We start from the raw sequence: 6,725 nt of genomic DNA, 5'->3' as shown, positions 1-6,725 counted from the left end.
ATCCAGTATATCAGTCATATAGATGTGTGTCTCTCTGGAAAGATAAGAAAGTAGCTCAAATGTCTCCGGTGACTATTCCTCTATCAAAATGTTTTTCAGCTTTTAGAACAGCTGAAAGGGATTGTCTCTCTGAGAAAAATGGAAGAGCAATAAATTATTGGACACTTGAAATGATTCTTATGTTCAGCAGCGTTTGCGAATATTTAGTAGAATTATTGCTGCAGTGGACTTTTCTATTCGGGGCATTAACAGAAGATTCTGTGGCAGTGACCGCTAATTCAGGATGCTTTGTTGATGTCCCTGTGCTAAGATTAAGAACGTCTCGAAACATTTCAAGCACGTTATTAAAGGTGAGATTGAGTCGAGAAACATTATTGTAGTTATTGGCAGGATTGATATTTTTTAGGGAAAGATTAAAGCAGTACAGAGTGAACTTAAGAGGTGAGGTATAGTATTAATAATAAAACCTTTAAAGCAATATTTTCTGGTTTACTCCCAATGCAAAACCCAACTGGGAAGAAACAAAAGGTTAACGGAGAAAAAACAATGGCTGAAGAGCTACTGTGTTGTTGAGGGATTTCGATTTTTGGGAAATTGGAATCTATTTTAGAATAGAAATTACCTGTTCAGAAAGGATTGGTCTAATCTGAACTGGAAAGCAACCAATATTTTAGCAAGGAGATTTGCTCCTTCTATGTAGGGAGACTTTATGTTGATAGAGTTGACAAGGGGGATATTGCAAGTAGAATTCTAAATGGTAGGATAGATGGAGACGTTTATGAATGTGAGGAGAGCACATCAATTAGAAAAGAAAAACGAGAGAGTCAAACGTTTATAGTAATTTTGAAACACGAAATTGCATTTATTTCAATGTGAGGGGTCTTACAGGGGAGGCTGATGAACTCGGGCAATGTTTAACAACATGGTATCGGGACATCATATGTATTAGAGAAAATTGGTTGAGAGATGTTCAACTCGGAAATGTAATGCTGGGAAAGCACAGCAGGTCAGGCAGCATTTGAGGAGCAGGACAATCAACGTTTTGCACAATTGCCCTTGATCAGAAATGGGCTGATGAAGGGCTTTTGCTTGAAACGTCGATTTTCCTGCTCCTTGGATGCTACCTGACCTGCTGGGCTTTTCCTGCACCACACTCTCGACTCTAACTTCCAGCATCTGCAGTCCTCACCTTCGCCTGAGAGATGATCAAGACTGACAATTCAATGTTCCAGATATTAAGTGTCATAGAAAGTGTGGAAAATATATGCAGAGGGCAGGGAGGGGGCGGTCTGCCATTTTTGATTAAGGAATAAATTATTGCTGGAACTGGGGGAGATATTTCTGAAAAATTATCCACTTAAAATATGCAGGTACTATTAAAAATTAAAAAAAAAATAAAGTTCACTTTGAACAGATTGCACTAAATGCTCTTTTGTGAAAGAGCATTGAAATTAAAAATAAGAAAGGAAAGAACACGTTGATTGTATTGCACCATATGCTCTCCAACAGTAAGAAGGAAATTGAGAAACAAACATGTAGGGAGATCTCGGATATATATATATAAGCTTAATAAGGTTGCAATACTCGGGGATTTTAATTTTCTTAACATTGATTGGGACTACCACAACGTTAAACGGCTGGATGGTGAAGAATTTATCAAATATGTTCACGAACATTTTCTTCCTCAATATCCGGATGATTCTAACAGAGAAGGAGCAAAACTAGGCCTTCTTTTGTGCAAAAGGCAGGGCAAGTGACTGAAGTAAATATAAGGGAAAGTTTTGGTCATTTCAATCATATTTCTATTAGTTTCGTAATGGTTGTGGAAAAGAATAAGGCTTTCATTATTTTTTTTTAACTGGAGTACCATAAATTTTATTGGTATGGGACAAGGACTTATCAAGTTTGATTGGAGTAGACTGTCAGCAGGTAAAACAATGTCTGACAAGTGGGAGGCATTCAACAGTGTGACGACGGCAGTTGAGAGGCATTATGTTCCTGTTAAAGTGAGGGGAAGATTAAGGAAGAATGGACAACAACAGTTATTGAGCATTTATTCAAAAATCAAAGAAAACCTTACTTTAGATATAGACAACTTTATTCAATTTTATCTCTTAGTCAGTATAAAGAGTGTGGGGCAGTATTTCGAAAGAAATCAGGAAATCAAAAAGGCGACATAAGATAGCATGGGCAGATAAAGTTAAGGATAATCCAATAATATTGTGCAACCACTTTTAACAGCAAGAGGGTAACCACAGAGAGGGTTAGGCCTCTCAAAGATCATGACAGATATCGATGTTTTGAACCCAGGAGATGGGGAATAAAATCATCCCATTCCTGGTGCAACAGACAGCAACAAACATGCACTATTGCCTGCACTTCACATTCATCCAGCTTGAACTCTATCTGCTATCGGTCAGTCTATTGACCCATTTCATCAAGATTCTTTTGTATTCTTATAAAACATTCTTCACTGTCCACTGTGCCACCAGTTTTGGTGTCATCCACAAACTTACGAACCATGCCTTTGATATTCTCACGCAAATCATTTACATAAATGACAAACAAAGAAAACTCAGAACCAACCTCTGTGGAACACTGCTGGGCACAAGCCTTCAGTTCGAAAAGCAACCGCCCACCATTACTCTGTTTCCTGCTATTTCACCAATTGAAAGTGATGGAGAGAAACCCCACTGTTCAGGCAGTATCGGAGCGGAGAAAAATGGAATTAACTTTCTTTGAGTCCAACATAACTTGTTCAAGATAGGGTCATATAAGACTTGATATGTTAACTCTGTTTCTCTGCCCTGATCCTGTGTCATCTGTTGCATTTCTCCATCATTTTGCATTTGCATTTCAGATGTCCACTATCTCTAATATTTTGCTTTTTCTTGATTGGTCTGGATGTTGGTTATATTTGGACAACATCCTCCATTCCTGTTCCTATCACTTGTGTCAATGACACATGTATTACACTGGAGTCTGTTTCTTCTTTAAGTTCTGAAAATAAATGCGTGGATCTCACCAATGTGATTTTGATTTAAAAGGCCTTTTAGAGACAGCTACATTTGATGAAAAGTAGGAATAGTTTATTAATTATGATATTGTCTGTTTGTTTTATGACTAGACATGTCTCCTCAGTCTCTGAACATTTTCGATACGTTTCTCCGAATAATTAAAACTGTGATGGTTGTCATGCAGCCCATCATCTCTGTACCAGCTCAGTATGAGCTGTGTCTTCACTCTTACTCTGCTGTAACTTACTGTAACCCAACACATTTTGTAATCTGTGTCTGTTTTTATTTCTGTATATCCCATCCCGATATAAACAATCGTAACAACCTGTATAACCTGTGATTAAACAGTCTATATATAAAATATATAGACCCCAATAAGTACATCACATTTAAAATTGTCCTATTCCGTTCACACTGTCGTTCAGCATTCCATGTACCAAAGGTCATCTGTTATCTTGCTCTGCATTGCATTTCATTCCAATTGTCAGAAACAGTGATGGCAGAATACTAGTGACTGGGAGATATTACTGCACTTCCCTCAGGTCTCCTCAGCCACTGCCGCAGCCCTTTCTGTCTCATAGCCATTATCATATTCATTCCATCCCTTACTCATTAATTCATGACTTTTAATAAACAAGGTTATTGTACATTGTTATGGGACAGGCCCGACCACTTAAAACATTCTTAAGCACGTAGCTCAGTCCGTAAGGTTGCCATTTATTGAAGGTAAGTGTATAGTGGATATTCCAAGAGTGAATTAGATGGTCCTACTGCCGACTTTTAAACAAACAGAATGTATTTGTAAAGATAAGGAATGAAACACAATGAACCAAAAGCACCGTACCTGAATAATTCATCCTATCTAAAACTGACAGGCTACCTCGAATTAAGGATACTGATCCAAATTACTTGCAACAATCCATTAAACAAACCCCTGAGTACAAAGTGTAAAAATTACACAAAAGAGCTTATAGTTTACAAAGTCAGGGGACTGAAGGAGGGGGAGAGGATCCAGTTTCAACAATGACCCTGACTCAACTAACCCTCGAAATGAACTGACCTGTGCAGCTGGAGAACTGGCCACATCCCCTTGATTACACCAGTTTTCCTAAAAGGCTTGAAAGCCTTCTGCCCGAGGCATTATCTGTTAGGCAAAAAAACAAAGGGCCCCAATGAAGCATTCAATATTGAGACATGTTGGAACATTGGGTTGTTTAGAACCTCTCTGAAAAAAAATCAAGGACAACATAAGCATGTAAAGATACTACCTGTGTGACAACTCTCCCAATATATAACTGAATCTTGAATATCCAAGATAGCTTCAGTAATCAAAACTCCCAAAAAATAGTAGTTCGTACTCTGCAATGCGCATGTACATTCGTTCACTATAAACATGCAAACATGCACAATTACATCTAGATTCAGTGTGCGGTACTTCCATCATTGAGTGCCTCCATTTGTCACTCAAGTCTCAACAATGCATTGGAAATCATGTTTTCAAGACCTCCCCCGTGCACAATTTTCGAATTGAATGGCTGTAGCAACAGGTTCCAGCTAACAGTCCCGCATTTTTGTCCTAACATTTCTCTAAAAGACTTCATTGAGTTATGATCAGTGTAACTGGTTGTCTCCGATACGTTGCTGTTAATATAAACACTGAAATGTTGTCATACCAACACAAAGCTCACAGTCTCTTTCTCAACTGCTGAATATTTATACTAATGAACATTGAACTTCTTGGGAATACCCAGTAGGTCGCTCTCTCTTCTCGTCGTTTTCCTGCAGGAGCCCTGAACCAATATCCACAGCATTCGCTTTTAAATCCACCTTGAATGGTTTTGCATAATGAGGTGCGTCTGATCGTGGGGATTGGTTAACACATATTTCAAATGCCGTCAAATGTCTTCTGACAGTCCGCTGTCCACTGAAACCTCTTGCCTTTCTTTAACAGTTCAGTGAGTGGAGCAGTTACACTGCGAAAATGAGGGCAAACTTTTGATAAAATCGTCTTAATCCCAGGAACTGCTCTTTTTGTCAACAGGATGCGAAATTCCCCAATTACCGTCACTTTAAAATCTCATGGCACCATTTATCTATGTCCAATAGCATGGCGAAGCAAGGTTATTTATGCTTTGGCAAATTCACTTTTCGCTTGGTTTATCACCAAGCCTGCCTTCCGAAGTCGATCGAACAAGTCTGATAGATGATGAAGTGTTCCTTCCATGAATCACTAAAAATCACAATGTCATCAATGTAAACCACAGTTTGGATAATCCGGCAATTTATTGGTTAGTCCCTGACATGTGGCCGGCACATTGTTCATTCCAAATGTAAGTTGCTTGCCCCACATTTCCAACAGTCTTCCACCCGTGTAACTGGGTATACATCAATCTTTTTAACTACATTGACGTTACGATAGTCCACACATAACCGTTGGGTACCATTTGGCTTTGGCACCATGACTATGGGTGATTTCCAGTCACTGTAAGACAATTTGATTATGTCATTTTAGAGCTTGCATTCAATATCCTTCTGAACCTGTGCCAACTTTAGAGGATTATGCCTGAAGGATGTTGGTTAATCGTAAGAGCATCTCCTATAGCTACATTATGCACAATTAGATGAGTGCTTCCAAGTTAATATCTGCATAATTCCACATGTGATAGTAATGACTCTTTCTGATCATTTCAATCTTTCTCATGAAGGTAAATCAATAAATCATCCCAATTTTAGACATGTACCTCATTGTCCACTTTAATTTGAGGAATGTCCGATTTAGAATCCTCTGACATCGGTTCTTACTTCTGAGCCGTAATCATTAACACCTTGTCCTCTGGCTTTCCTTCCCTATCAAAGTACATTTTGAGCATATGCACATGACATCCGCGGTGAGATTTCTTTCTTTCTGGAGTCCCTATCAAGTAGTTATCCTCACTCTATATCCGTTGTATTTGATAAGGTCCACAAACTTTGCTTTTCAATGTTGACCTATAACTGGAAGTAACAGTAATACCTTATCCCCGATCGCAAAATTGCATTTTTCTTTATTTCCTATCCGCTTCCTGCTTTGTTGCATACTGCAATATTTTTAAATGCTGTCCAGCCAACTGCCCAGTACAATTAATGGTTTCCTAAAATTTGAGACCTAAGCCAAATGTGTGACCTTTGAATTTTGATTTACTATTTTCTCCTTAATCAATATTAATGGTCCTGTCACTTAATGTCCAAAAAATAAATCAAATGAATTGAATTTGCTCTGTTTATTTGGTGCATGCCTGATAACAAAAAGCGCAAATGGAATTCCCTTACACTAATTGTCTGGATAATCCTGATCATAAGCCCTCAACATGGTCTTTAATGTTTAATGTCACCTTTCTAGCGCTCCATGCCATTTTGGATGGTAAGCAATCGATTTGAATTGCTTTATTCCGAAGACATCATAGTGAATAAATTAGATGTGAAGTTTGAACCTTGACCTCACTGTCTCTCTATTGGTAGTCCGTGTCTATTCTTTAAAAAGAGTAATTCCATTGCAATTCTTTTAGCTGTGATACTGCAGTTTGGGATGGCCTCTGGAAATCTAGTCGATACAACCATTATTGTTAACAAATACTCGTGCCCACCTTTTTGTTTGAGGTCGGGGACTGAGCCAATCAATTAAGACTCTTGTAAAAGGTTCTTCAAATGCAGGAATAGTTAAGGAAGGCG

This window comes from Chiloscyllium plagiosum, chromosome 8, assembly GCF_004010195.1.
Source record: "Chiloscyllium plagiosum isolate BGI_BamShark_2017 chromosome 8, ASM401019v2, whole genome shotgun sequence".
Lineage (NCBI taxonomy): Eukaryota > Metazoa > Chordata > Chondrichthyes > Orectolobiformes > Hemiscylliidae > Chiloscyllium > Chiloscyllium plagiosum.
Note: the sequence above shows the minus strand (reverse complement) of the source record.